General features: G+C 47.1%; 1 protein-coding gene across 3 annotated transcripts in view; it reads right to left on the minus strand.

The window, feature by feature from the left end:
* The window catches only part of PRR5L (proline rich 5 like), a 260,905-nt gene that overhangs the window by 202,151 nt on the left and 43,358 nt on the right, over window positions 1–15,396 (minus strand). The window contains exon 1 of one of the 3 annotated variants that reach the window (XM_086959534.1): window positions 11,921–11,967. The exons of the other annotated variants lie outside the window; for them this stretch is intronic. The gene's annotated coding sequence lies outside the window, so the exon portion shown is untranslated. Of the gene's footprint in view, window positions 1–11,920; window positions 11,968–15,396 lie in introns of those variants that run through there. 3 annotated transcript variants of the gene reach the window in all.

Here is a 15,396-nt window from a genome sequence, read left to right on the forward strand (position 1 = left end):
ACGACGTTTTGCCCGGCTACCTATGAGGTGCAGAAACTCATAAAGAAGAACTGGCAAATACTAACCTCAGGGACCTTAAACTGGCCAAAGCCTCGTTTTGCGAACAGAAGAACGTGAAAGATGTTCTTGTGCATACAAGACATAGAAAAACACCTTTCAAGTCGACCATCAGAGATGTACATATGATGCCAGTCACTAGCCACTATCCCTGTGGCACCTGTGGAGTTTGTAAGTTTACTGCGAGTACAAAGACCTTACAGCTGAACGATAATCTAATATGGACTCAAAGGAGCCATACAGACTGTAACTCCTAACACGTGATTTACTTAATCACTTGCCCATGTCTAAAACAATATGTTGGCATGACATGTCGAAAAGTCAAACTCCGCATAGGAGAACACCGGAGCAATGTCAGGTTAAAAAGGAACACAACAAAATTGTGCACCCATTTCATAGAAGCTGGCCACACATGTGATGAGCTGAAGTGGACAGTACTAGAAATGCTTGAAGTAAAAGATCAAAATGCAGAACAAGTTCTATTTAACAAAGAACAAAGATGGGTAGATCGTTTAAAGACTGATGCAGTAGGAATGAACGATCATATCCCATGGAATCAATTCTACTGACTCTATCTTCTTGAGCGTCATAATTGTATCCCTGCCAACATCTGTCTTTGTAAGCGCATTACATCTAAAAATTCTCAATGATCCTTTGTTTTGACCCACTGGTCTCACCTCCAACACTAAAAGTAATATTGTGGATTGATAGGGCCGTGCATTTATCTGTTCACCCTCCGTAATGTAAAAATGGGGATTCAATACATTTATCGATTCACCCTTCGTAATGTAAAAATGGGTAATCACTGGATTGTGCGTTTACCTTCTCTAACGTTTGATTAAAGCAATTGTTCACATCAATACTCCCAACTGAGTTTTTTAACATCTGCAACATAGATTAGAAATCCCGCCTTTGATAGCACTCAATACCACGTCATTGTGATAAACAGATTACCGCTTTGTTTACGGTCTCTCACTATGTATACAATTGGTCCTTCCTTTGTGCTTATGGCCCGTATAAGAGACCGTCAACACAAGACCCGCCCTCAGCCGGGGGCAGAGTCAGCACAAGGCCCGCAATTTGACGCCACATGGGTAAGAATGGCGTTTCTCAGCTTTTTTCAAGACAAAGAGGTAAGAGAACCCCTACAATTAGCAGGAGCACTGTATTATCTCCCACGCAGAGTAATTCCAGAAGCGACTCTGAGTCCCTGTAGAAGCCTAAATACTGAACACACAAGGTACTACATGGGGATCTGCATGGGGGTTTTTTCATGGAGTTTTGAAATAACGTTTACAAGCACAAGTCACGAACATTTCAGTTAAATTCAGTATTAGTGAATCGTCACCATCCGAGTCGGCTTAAAATACCTGACAAGCTTAGACTCAAGTATGCACAAATATACACTATATGTTTGGGGTTGCAATCAAGATTCTGCCTATGCGTTTTATTCATCAATGCCGACATTCACATTATGTATGTCATCTGAATGTGAACTGGTACCTTGAATAGACTAACCTAAAAATGACTCGTGAATAGTCAGCATGCCCTAATATACCACATTACTAGAGAATTGTGTGGGATACCAACAAATGTATACTGTTAGCAATCTGACACTGCAGTTTCTGTCAAAAACATTGAGAATCCCGATAAGAAACAGCTTAAGGCTGTATACCATCTCCTACCGAAACCATGTTAGTTTCTCCTGTTTCCTCACCTCACAAGGTTACCGCCATAAAGAGGTTAACCTGTGTTAAGCATAAATTAATGCCAATGTGTATATATATGTCTGTCGAACCCAGCGAACACACCAACTGACACAATTATTCTGTTGGTTTCTTTCACAGCTTGGAAATTCCATTGTGTAACTTCTACTATACACACAACAGGTGTATGAGTTATATATTATTTGTTTGGTTTTTTTTTTGTCTATGTCCGGACGAAAGCTCCCCTGACCCTCTGCGGGCCCCGTGAGCTGAAACATGTCGACACTTTTTTGAGAATGATATGGTAGCTCAGTAACTCAACTACCTGAATATCCCAATTTCTTTTTAACAATAGTGACTAGTCTCTTTTTTCTTAGATTAAAATGTAATTCCTTTTGACTAAGTCACCATTTTTTAAACACTATTTTTCATTTCTGGACACTTCTGCATACACCAGAAGTAGCCTCGGGTGAGGCAGGCATACTGCACGTTAATCGATGACCCAATGACGATGCCAAGACTCCTGATGGGGCGGATAAAAAGATATACCGCTATAACAACTCCAGGACGTCTATGAGGGTTTTCGATAAAAACTAATGGTTTTTGCAGATACTAGTGTCCGTTCTCTTTTTGATTATTAGTTACTTGTTAACAGGGGAAACGAATGGACGCTTCTTCCTCTTCCCTCCTTTTTGTTTGATAACAGTCAATATGCAAAGCCACATGTAACATGGAGGAGATGAGCAGTAAAAAACCGCACCACCTGTGCTCCACCACAGCTGCATGGCCACCTGGTTGGTTGGAGACGTAGGGGATGACATAGGCTCCGGCCCTCAGATAGCCTCAAAATGTGCAACTTGCTATGCTCAAGTATACTCCCGGATGAAAAAGCCAATAGAACAAAATCTGGCTGCCTTCATAGCCGGTGAGCCAACTCTTCGCCTTGGTGGCGAGGAGAAGATATCCATGGAAAGGACCTTCACATTCGACTAAGTAAGGTCGGCACTAACGCAACTTCAGACATAGACAACTCTAGCCCCAAATGGGTACCCTGATGGAATTCTACAAAGCCTACTGGAATAGGCCATGATGGATACTTTTGGGGCCACTCTCCAGGGCACTTGACTCCCCTCAGATCTCCGACTGGCAGACAGTGGTCATCCCCATATCAGGCAAACCCACAACCCAATTTGCTTCCTACCGTCCCCATTTCACTCCTTAACATGGAAGTAAAAAAGCCTTGACTGTCTATTGAGGGTGATATCTGGTCAACCCAGACCAATCGTGCTTTATGCCGGAACGGGAAACTAGTCAACATACAAAGGGTACAGAATGCCCTGGTACCCAGGTTACCGGGAGAGAAGGCAATCCTCCTGGTTGATATTCATAAGGCCTTTAATTCGGTGGTTTGGTTTACTTATTTTCATTTTTGGCCAAGATGAATTTTGGTCCCTGCTACATCAACTTTGTCATATTACTCTATGTCAAAATCACGGCTCAGGTCAGAATAGGCAACTCAGCGTCCTGTAGGTTTTCAATACAAAGGGGCAGGCAGCAAATGTCCCCGTCACACTTATGATCGCGGTCTTGCTACACCAGATACACTCTCCTACTATAGAGCTTCACAATTGGTAGTACTCAACGCCTGGTGGTTCTGGGCTGCTCATCCACCCGCATAGCTCTCAGAGAGTTGGGTGCTGTGAGATACCCTGGCTGCGCAAGGCCAGTATGGGGGCCCTCTCCCATTAGGACTTCCTACCTCAATGATCGTGGTATTCCAGATATGGCGGGACTCTCTTTATGCACTGGTTTGGAATAATTGTCAGAAACAAGAGACCCCATTGTGGCCTGGGGCATGCTCTCACAGGTGACTGCGCTGGAAGGTCTCAACAAATGGCATCTCATCAGCATTTCCAGCATGTGATGACCAGGACTACCATTAAATCCTATGCTAATCTACAAAGGGGATATGGGCTTCACAAAACCCAATGCTTTTGCTTCCTACTAATGAGACACGCACTCACGCCTTACGTTTCACGTTTATTGGACCTGCCAGAACTCAACCCACCGGAGGCCCAGGTTCTGTTAACCCCACCTATCCCACACAAACTGTCCTTATTCTACAAATCAAATCACAAATACCCCAGACATATTCCACTAACTGTGGGAGGCATGTGCATGCAATTCAGTACAGACTGACAACGACTAGCGGGAATCCACGAATTCACCCATAGAATTAGTGATTTCCACCCAATAACGACTCATGCAGTCTAAAAATCTCCATCGGAGTGATCTTATCCAGACAAAGCTGTGGCGAATGGGAGCAATCACCTCTCCACGTCGCCTCCGTTGCTCCGAACAATCCGGGGACTTTTTAAACACTAGTGGGAATAGCTCAGTCTTGGCCCCGTACTGGGAGGACGTAATGTAGGTTTCTGGGGAGGGGGTCTTGGGATGGACTCTCCGCCAGGATCCCAAATTCATTCTCCGGCACAACACGGACACCGGCGAGGGCAACTGTACAAAAGAGCGCTGCTATGGCTGGGAGTGGCATTGGTCAAACAAGACATGGCTCAACAGTCAACACTGGACAACCACACTCTGGCAGAGCGGAGGCCGGGATCAGAGAAACGTATGGCTCTAGAGCGAGCGGCCTACGCAGCTAGAGGTGGTCCAAAGAGACACAAGAAGATATGGGGAGATTGAGCCAGATACAGGGGGATACCGCTTACTCGATGCTATGCCAGGACTTGTACATTACACGTTGGTTCATGAAACCTGGAAGACAACTCAAAATGCAAACATTGAAGGGTGGCAGGGAACTAGGGGGTCATACGTAAAGGGGCAGTATTAGGTGTAGCGAGATACTGATGGACCTCAGTGCTCTTTCTGTAACTAAGGTGGAGTCTGAGAGACAGCAAAGGGATGTTACCCTGTTGAAGGCTTCGGACAGTATATAGTTTATTCATGTAAAAATCAATAAAATTTGCTATAAAAAACAAATTAGCACGGGTGCCTGCAATTTCAAGAACGGGATCCTAACTAAAGCACGCACGATGGATTCTGCAATAAAATGCCACCCACACAGAAGAGTGGAGAAGTGTGGCTCAATGGTTAGAGCGGTAGACCCTGATGCAGAGGTCTGGCCTGGGACCAGGGCTCAATTCCCCACGCGGCAGGGTCTTGGTCTCATTGTCTGTGGACATGATAATTCTCGCCTCTGCGCCTACTCTAATCATGGGTCCCACTCTGCAACTCTGGGCAATAGCTTGCTTAACCTCCACAACGGCCCCTACAACACTGGGATGCCTGGCTTCACCTTGGGGGTGCCCAGGAGGGGCATCTCACAGGGAGAGCCAGGAAGGGTTCCACAGCGTTATACAGCGCCGGGACGCCCCGTTGATGGACAGCTGTGCGCTTTACAAGTATACTACATTTACATTTACAGAAGCCCTGGTGCAGAATGAGGGGAGCTGTACTTTTTCTTCATAAGATTGGGCATGTTAGTTGGCAGATAGCGCACTTTCCATGTTTGCTCACCACAGATGCTTAAAAAAATATACATAATTTGATGAGATCAAGAGAATATTCAAAATGTCAACGGATGAAGCAGTAAAAGAATTGTAGAGGCAGAGAGGAAATAACAGAGCGAACAAACAGGAAGCAGACACGAAGGAGGAGAAAATCACTGGTTGTGTAGAGGGTGTGGTGGCAGCAGCTGGGTGGATGCTTGGAGTATCTTTGAAGGTGTGCCAGCGGTGCCCACCGTGAGATAGAATGGAGCCCAGGCTGCCTGCCATGGTGCCCACAGCGGAGCTTAGATGCAGAACTCAAATTACACATACAGGCAAGATCAAACTCCCACCCGGTGTCGAGTCAATGTCTGGGGCGGGCCAGGGTAATTGGCTCCTTGGGCACCGCAGACAGGGTACCAACTCTGCCAACTTGGGGACGGCCTTATAGCCCTCACAGGTCTAGAGTACTCGTAGTATATTCAGGAAATTACCAGCTTTGCCTTTTTGTGGGACGTCTCTGGCCTCCTCGTGCACAGCTCTGAGAAGAGGCACATGGAACAGGCGGGCACGAGGTGACCTCAGCCTGCCCAGCCTGGTGGTGCGCGCGAGGGCACTAGGAAACTACGGGTGAGCAGCTGGCACAGCCCGCCCCGGGTCCAGGCAGTGGGTACCAGATGCCGCAGGATCTGGCCAGAGTAAGCTATGCTGTAGGTGACCGCAGGGCAGAACTCTTCCTTCATGAAGCTGTAGTAAAGGTGTGAACTCCAGGTTCCTTCCTGCTCCTGACCGGAAGCTGCTGTCACGGCCCCAAGGACGAGGGGTGGCAAGAAGAAAACCAGATGTGCTAAAGGAAGGGTCAGGTGTAGCAAGGACAGTGCAAGGGGTGCCATGGGGGGGGCGGGGGGGGCTAGGGTGAGTACCTGGAAAAGAGGACAAGCTAGGCGTAGCTAGTATTGCAACAAGAATAACACAGGTTAAACTAGGAGTAGCTACAAGAGAACTAGCAGTACCAATGGACAAACTACAGGAAGCAAGAAAGGAGCTAAGAGTTGCAAAGGGAAAACTAGGGGTAGCTAGACGAGAACTAGGAGCACTAAACGTCACAACGGGGGCAGTAAGTAGACCGCTAGGAGTACCAAAGGGCAAAGCAGGGGCAGCAAGAAGGGAGCTTGGAGTAACAAAGGGCAAACTACAGGTAGCAAGAAGGGAGCTAACAGTAGCAAAGGGCAAACTAGGGGTTTCTAGAAGAGAACTAGGAGTAGCTAGACGAGAACTAGGAGCACCAAATGTCACATTAGGAGTAGCAAGAAGAGAACTAGGAGTACCAAAGGGCCAACCAGGGGTGGCAAGAAGAGAACTAGTAGTACGGAAGGGCAAATCTGGGGTAGCTAGAAGAGAGCTTGGAGTACCAAAGGGCAAACTAGGGGTAGCAAGAAGAGAACTAGGAGTACCAAAGAGCAAACTAGGGGTAGCAAGAAGAGAACTAAGAGTACTAAAGAGCAAACAATGAGTAGCAAGTAGAGAACTAGGAGTACCAAAGAGCAAACTAGGGGTAGCAAGAAGAGAACTAGGAGTACCACAGTACAAACTAGAGGTAGCAAGAAGAGAACTAGGAGTACTAAAGAGCAAACTAGGGGTAGCAAGAAGAGAACTAGGAGTACCACAGTACAAACTAGAGGTAGCAAGAAGAGAACTAGAAGTACCAAAGAGCAAACTAGGGGTAGCAAGAAGAGAACTAGGAGTACCACAGTACAAACTAGAGGTAGCAAGAAGAGAACTAGGAGTACCAAAGAGCAAACTAGGGGTAGCAAGAAGAGAACTAGGAGTACCACAGTACAAACTAGAGGTAGCAAGAAGAGAACTAGGAGTACTAAAGAGCAAACTAGGGGTACCAAGAAGAGAACTAGGAGTATCACAGTACAAACTAGAGGTAGCAAGAAGAGAACTAGAAGTACCAAAGAGCAAACTAGGGGTAGCAAGAAGAGAACTAGGAGTACCACAGTACAAACTAGAGGTAGCAAGAAGAGAACTAGGAGTACCAAAGAGCAAACTAGGGGTAGCAAGAAGAGAACTAGGAGTACCACAGTACAAACTAGAGGTAGCAAGAAGAGAACTAGGAGTACCACAGTACAAACTAGAGGTAGCAAGAAGAGAACTAGAAGTACCAAAGAGCAAACTAGGGGTAGCAAGAAGAGAACTAGGAGTACCACAGTACAAACTAGAGGTAGCAAGAAGAGAACTAGGAGTACCATAGTACAAACTAGAGGTAGCAAGAAGAGAACTAGGAGTGCCAAAGAGCAAACTAGGGGTAGCAAGAAGAGAACTAGGAGTACCACAGTACAAACTAGAGGTAGCAAGAAGAGAACTAGGAGTACCAAAGAGCAAACTAGGGGTAGCAAGAAGAGAACTAGGAGTACCATAGTACAAACTAGAGGTAGCAAGAAGAGAACTAGCAGTACCAAAGAGCAAACTAGGGGTAGCAAGAAGAGAACTAGGAGTACCATAGTACAAACTAGAGGTAGCAAGAAGAGAACTAGGAGTACCAAAGAGCAAACTAGGGGTAGCAAGAAGAGAACTAGGAGTACCACAGTACAAACTAGGGGTAGCAAGAAGAGAACTAGGAGTACTAAAGAGCAAACAATGAGTAGCAAGTAGAGAACTAGGAGTACCAAAGAACAAACTAGGGGTAGCAAGAACTAGGAGTACCACAGTACAAACTAGGGGGTAGCAAGAAGAGAACTAGGAGTACTAAAGAGCAAACTAGGGGTAGCAAGAAGAGAACTAGGAGTACCATAGTACAAACTAGAGGTAGCAAGAAGAGAACTAGGAGTACCAAAGAGCAAACTAGGGGTAGCAAGAAGAGAACTAGGAGTACCACAGTACAAACTAGGGGTAGCAAGAAGAGAACTAGGAGTACTAAAGAGCAAACAATGAGTAGCAAGTAGAGAACTAGGAGTACCAAAGAACAAACTAGGGGTAGCAAGAACTAGGAGTACCACAGTACAAACTAGGGGGTAGCAAGAAGAGAACTAGGAGTACTAAAGAGCAAACTAGGGGTAGCAGGACGAAAAGTATTAGTACGAAAATGAAAGGCTGATGCAAGTGTAGTGCCATGGTAACCACAGGGCAAACTAAAAGTAGCAAGCGGTGTACCAGGAGTCCAAAAAACAAATATATACATTTTCGGACAGACCTAGCAAATAAAAGGTAGGCTAAATTTATACATTGAACCATCTGCTGTTAACCTGCAGACACATGTAAACAGAGGCCTTGGCAAATGCGGTCTAAATACAGTGCTAGCAGAAATGTTGTTTAATCACCTAAAGGCCAGTACTGTTGGCTTTACCGGTGTAAAGAAAAAAAAACAGTATGAACCACTGGCAATGCCAACAGAGCTGGCCTATAACTGAAGGTGTGTCGTCATCCACTGGCAATTTAGGAAATAAATAAGGTATCATACATGCACTGTGTAATAACTCATGTTTGCACTCATCAGCCTATTGACGTATTCATGCATTCACCACATCATGCTTGCGCTCATGCATTCATCAACCTACTCACTCATTGAAGCATGCACTTATGCATTCATTAACCTAATGACTCATTCTTGCATCAAACGTCTATAATAAAAACAGACAAACTCAAAAGGCTTATGAAAGATAAAAGCATAAAGTAAAAATCGAAAAAAGAAAAAACACGCCACCATCTAGACATGGAGAACATATACTTAAAATGCATAATAAAAATGGTTATTCTACATAGTGTATTTTTGTTTTCAAGTTGCAACACGGCTGCCTGGTTTAGAAACAAGGTGCTGATCACCTGGGAGTGGTAAAAAGATGATATACTATGCAATTAATATTCCAAGTGGGTCCCTCAATAAGTATGAAAGTAGACGGCAAGCTTTTATTCGCATTGTGCATGGTATGTCATTGTTTTTCTGATCCCAGTAAGCTGACATAATGCTTCTGAATGTGGCAGCATGAACGGTAAAACAATGATACACTGGAGAAGAGAGGCGCCCAGACTCAAGATGGCTGCTTGGTTTAGATTCACCGTCGCTGTGGGATGCCATGCACTGCAGATGTAAAGAGTGGTAAGCGACCGGTCCATAGGACTCTTGGAAGGGCGGTAGGCCACATAAAGAAACACAATGATAAATAGGAAAAGGCAAACAATTAAGGGGGGGGGGGCATAAAAGGAGACATCTATACAAACACTGACAGAGCCGTAAGCTGTTACCTTTGGGAAACCATGGCTTTGCCAATTTTTTTTAGCCATGCTGCCCATCATCCTTTGTAGATAATGCTGATCACACCACAAATTTAAGGCATACATAGAGTTATAGACCTGCACTATTGCAGCTGGAAACAATATATTATTCCTCCAAGAAGGGCCCACCATGAATTATCACAGTGTATGGCTTCTACCCCCAAGATTTTGTCAAAATGAGTCACCAAGAGCTCTGCTTCGTAAATCTGTAAATTCCAGACTAGGCTTCAACATAGTGTACCTGTAATCCACACCATTGCTTTTTACATACACTATACACAAAAAGTAAATCAGGATTCCAGTCTTAGACAATTCTCTTTATAAGAAACTGAACGGACTTATTGCCTCTAGCATATCTTTCCCCATGCACCAGACAGGTCTACAGTCTTTACCAATGGCTTGTCACCATATTTAACTCAGGACTATAGTATGGAGCTTAAACTTCTCACAAGGCAACCAGCAAGTACAGTTGTAAAATTAGAAATATGTACAAAATATTTGCCTAAACAATACACTACCCCTTAGTTGCTGTAATAGGGACCCTCAACGCAAGCAAAATATTTATTCTACTCTCTGTGCTTGTCAGAGGGGAAGAACCTATACAAAAAAAGTCTTGCTTTACTAAAGGTACCAGTGAGATTAAAGTAACAAAAGGCCCATTTAAGTGCTCTAACACAGAGTAATACTAATCAGTGGGAGAGGTGTGGCGTAGCGGGCAGCACTGCTGATTCCGGAGCGCAGGGTACGTGGTTAGATCCCCGGCGGCAGCTCAGCTCAGCCTCATGTGACTCTGGGTAATAGCTCACTTAATCTCCCAGACAGCGCCTGGATACCCTCAGGGGTGATAAATCGCGCTTTACAAATCTGAAATTATTATTATAATCCACCTCTAAAAGCCTTTAATGTGTGTTTAGAAGAATAAATAAGTCCGGACCACTGCAGACCAGGCCTTTTATCTTGATCGTTAGATTGTCCCGATAACCAACTCAGTTCTGCTCTATTTAGCATAATCTTTCTCACAAACATAAACTTTAGAAAACCTTTCAGGGTACCAGACATCAGCTGAGGCTTCAAATGTTTCCTTACGTCTTCAGAAGCCCTACCTAATCTGCTTGGCTCATAGTACAGGGGGTCTCCCTGGGGCACGCCAGGTCAGGATTATGCGAAACCTCATCGCCTGAATTACTGCTGAAGCCCTGACCCCACGGGCACGTGCAAGCTGGCACGTGAGCCAAAGATTACTCCAATTCCAAAGCCAGGAATTGACCAAGAGGGACACGAGAGGCACCGACTAGATGGGGGAGATTCCTACAATTTCTGAACTGCACTGAATTGAAAGGAGCAGGCAGAGATCTAAAACAGTGTGAAATACTAGTCCTCAAAATAGTTTACTTTGTTACATTTTTGTATTTGACTCTCACTAGGGCCTGGGTCCAGGTGGTTTGACTACAGCTAAGCACCAGCCCTGTGGATTTATAGGACCCCGGGAAAAATGGCATTTGCTGATCAGGCACTCCCTCTCCCTAAACTACAAAGGTATTCATGTGGCCTTGTACAGCCCCGTGGTGCCCTCTTGTGGCCTTTTGTGGTGGCACCAAAAGGCAGAGGTCTACAGTGACATTCACAGAACAACCAACTCCATCCCTACAATCAAGTACGCCGATACAGGGAAGCGTTCAGGTGACCAAGAGTGCGGTTGAAGCCCAGTGGGCAGATCCATCGCCCCCTCCACAAACAGGGTCAGTCAACCTCTGGCCAGAAGCTGTAAAGTTGGAGAGTGGATGTAGTTGCACGTATCACACCTGGCACTAGGCTCTTTGGGGTCCCTTCTTATGTAATTCCTTGTCCGCGAGGGGGAGAAGCCTTTCAGGTTCTAATTCCTTGTCTGCGAGGGGGAGAAGTCTTCCAGGTACCATGTAGAGTCGTGAGTAGGCCTGTGGCTTCAAGGAGTCTGCACGGAGGAGTCAAATTCAGTTTTGAGGACAAGGCTAATGAGTACGGATTGGGGAAAGTCAAGTTTTCCAAACTGCTGGCCAAAGAGACCGACATTGTGCTTCATCTGGCTATCGGTGTGTGTTGATGTCATGGTTTACTAGCCATGACCTCCTCCGATCCCACGTAAATGATCTTTGGTAAAAGGGTCTACTCTGAAGGGTGGGGCCGGTTATGTGTGTAGAGGTTAATAATGGGCATCTGAAGGTCTCCATCTGAAAGTACTGCGGACTCAAAATATGTTATAAAGGCCAAAGGGGGGTATTTATCCACACATTAAGATGAAAGTCTAAATCAGCGCTGGCAGGATTCAGATCCCTGACATTGAGGATGCACAGATCTTTTCAGCAACCACATTAACCTACTGAACAAACTCACCGGCCATCGCCCTCACTTGTCCCTTTTAGTTTGCAGAGCTGTCCCCTCTCTTCCCGATCGGACCCTCTTGAGGCCAAAAGAGAGAGCGGCCCGTTACCCGAAGTGAACAGAGGTTGAAGAGTTATATGTACCGGAGGCTGCCAGGCACGGCCGGCGCACAATTACCAGCAGGGAACATAAAGTCAACAAACTTCCACTTTCACCAGTCCAAAAGAGGAACTGCACCGAAGAGCTTATTTATTTTGTGTTTTAAATATAGAAAGGTCCCAACCGCATGACCCCAGAGCAAAGGTATTTACTCTTTAAGGGCTGTAAGTCTCAAAGTTCACGCCCGGATTTCTGCCGGCGGTCACAGAATAGTCACGAGGCTCGGGCGCGCCAGCGCAGAGCTGGATTGGAGCAGTGTCTTCGCGCCGACAGCCTACAAGAGAACCCAACTTTATGAACATTCCCCGTCGCCGTGTAAGGGATGCGTGTTTGCGTCGTCTTTGTTACAAGGAAAACGTCCATTAACGTGGTAACCTTCCTCCCAAAATCCGTTACTTCGACGAATTCTCCATTACCCGCACACAACCAAACACCAAAAGACACTCGACTGATGTCACTCCCAGATCCGAAGGCTTTTAATAGAGCCCCACTGGCTGCCACTTCGAAGCCCTCCCGGCACGTGTCCATGGTGGTCCGAGCCTTTACGGCTCCTCGTGGACTGGCCGCTGTGGTTCTCCTTTCCCAAGCACCGTCTGAGGAACTCGTGCCTTTATTCTGCGAGAAAATTCAAAACATCTCTAAAGAAGTTGGTTCAACAGTGCTTCAATCACCAAACCGTGGCGCTACCCAAAAGGTACCATCCATGGTAGGTGCCTCCTATGCGGAGGACTATCAGGCACTCAACATACTGAGGACAGTGTTTCCAGCAGCCATCTAGAAGGCACTGCCGCCCACCCAGTGCACCAGTGTTCCTGACGGCTCCTGCCTGGTAGCCATCTTGAAGTCACTGACATCCACTCTTTGTGCTAGTGATTCTGATGACTCCTGCTCAGCAGCCATCTTGAAGTTACTGACACCCACACTTTGTGCAAGTTTTTCCTCGATGACTCATTCCCGGCAGCCATCTTGCATGTGCTTGCGCCCACCCTTTAAGCTAGTGTTCCTGATGTCTCCTGCCCGGCAGCCATCTTGAAGTCACCGGCTCCCGCCCTTTGTATGGTCATCAGTACACCACTTAGTGCAGTTATTCAACTAGACTGCTGCAAAAAGGACATTCGTTTCTCCCCAACACAAAAAAGCCAGAGTGGATCCTAATAACTTGTTGGCCCTGGCCCTTTTTGCAGAGTAATCCCCAAACTTGTTGCCTTTTTCCTCGTGCGTTCTTTTCAAATTGTTTTTGTTGGCCATAGGACTCCGATGACTTTACCCCTGCTAACCAGTGCTGAAGTGCATATGCTCTCTGTCTAAAATGTATTGGCGATTGGTTTATCCATGATTGGCATAATTGATTCACTAGTAAGTCCACAGTAAAGTTAACTGGCGTGGGCGGAGCCGAGACGGGACGGACGTGGACCGTCTCTTCTCTCCCGGCCCGCGCGCTGCTCCGGCCTGGAGCCCAGCGTCCTTAGGAGGCCCCCCGCGACGCACACGCTTCCTAATTGTAGCGGAAGGTGTAGGGCGCCTGCAGGGCTACCCCGATCGCTGCTGGTGCCTGTGGAGCGGCGATTGCTGAATGCTCCCGATCCCCGCCGAGTACCCAACATGGCGGCCGCCCGTTACCAGCTCGGGCTTTAGAACAACAAGGAAGAGGAGCGGAGACCGGGGGTGAGTCGGACAGGCGCTGTTCACCCGAGCCGTATGTAGGGCTCCTACCGCGTCCCCCGCTGCCACCTCGTTGCTGGTGTCTGTGGAGCGGCGCTGGCTAACTGCTATCGATCCCTGCCGGGGACCCAACATGGCGGACGCCCGCTATCAGCCCGGGCTAAAGAACAACAAGGAAGAGGAGCGGAGACCGGGGGCGAGTCGGACAGGCGCTGATCACCGGAGCGGTATGTAGGGCTCCCACTGCGTCCCCCGCTGCCACCCGCTGTCACCCGCCGAGACTCTGAGGGCATTCCAGGGGCACACCAGTAAAGGGCCGGTGATTGACGGCGGCGCCCCTGCTGATGACGGCGCCGCCTTGAAACCTTCCCACCTACCTGCTCCGGCGGCCATACACCCCTCTCTCCGCCACAGACGGGCCTGGGCCCGAGGGCAGAGATGTGCCCCCCCCCCCCCTTCCCCCTTGCGGACTACGCTGTTTAGCGCCAACGGTGCCTGACTTCAAGATGGCGCCCTTGGGGACACGCTTTCTATGACCGGCAGACACAGGCTCCGGGAACACGAACGCAGAGGATAGTGCCCTGGTGGACTCTGGAGGACTTTTTCGTTGGACTAGTCCCTCCCTCCATACCCTGCATCCTACCCACCCTTCCGCTATGCTGTGAATGCTGCTGTTTTTTTGGACAGTTTTCTCTGGACTCTAGCCCTTCCCTCCAGACCTTTGCATCCCACCCACCCCTCCTCTATGCTGGTACTCGTGTAGTGTTTGCAGCGGTCCTTTGTACTCTCTACCACCCCTATATTACCCATAGAGTGTTTCCAGTCACATCCCTCCTGTCAAGATAGAAGATAACTAACGACTAGTATCCTAGTTGATTTTTAGATTGTATCCATGTGTATCCCCTCCCGGTGTTTAGAATTATAGCTTTAACGACTAATCGCCTGTGGAATTGTTTGGAATATAGCCAGGTGTATCCCTTCCCCCGTGTGAAGAGATAACCCTATTCACTAGAGCAAAAAGAAATGTGTTCCTGAAATGTGTAACGTAACTGATTCTATGTAAAGTGCCTTGTAAAGGGGCAGCTGAAATTCCAGGAGCCTAGTCCCGACAGCTCGACGACTTCGGAGGGCTGGAAGAGGTCCCCCGCTACACGGCGGAGGAGGGCACTGGACATCGAATGCTGTCTTATGTAAAGCGCTCTGATAACCTAATCGGTTCAAGATCCTGAAATGTGCAACGTAACTGATTCTATGTAAACTGCTGTGATAACATGTAACGGAACTGGTGCTATGTAAAGCGCTCTGATAACCTAATCGGTTCAAGTTCGCGCTATAGAAAACTCTAAAAATAAAATAAAAATAAATAAATAAATAAACCAGGTGTGCCCAGGGCCTGTAAATTAAATGCTACTAGAGGGCCTTCAGCACCAATTGTACCAACCACATGTGTAGCTTGAAAAACACATCTCAGGCCTCCCACTGCAGTGTCCGTGAGGGCAGTTTCACACTACCATTTCGACCTGGCAAGTGCACTCACTTGCCAGGCCCAACCCTTCCCTAAAGGCAGGTCAGCTAAAGGCAGGGTTGTGTGCAAACTTTGCCTACTTCAAAAGCCAGAAAGGGGAACAAGTATTGAACCTCTGACACCCTAAAATCAGAACACTTCT

Source organism: Lissotriton vulgaris, chromosome 2_2, assembly GCF_964263255.1.
Source record: "Lissotriton vulgaris chromosome 2_2, aLisVul1.2, whole genome shotgun sequence".
Lineage (NCBI taxonomy): Eukaryota > Metazoa > Chordata > Amphibia > Caudata > Salamandridae > Lissotriton > Lissotriton vulgaris.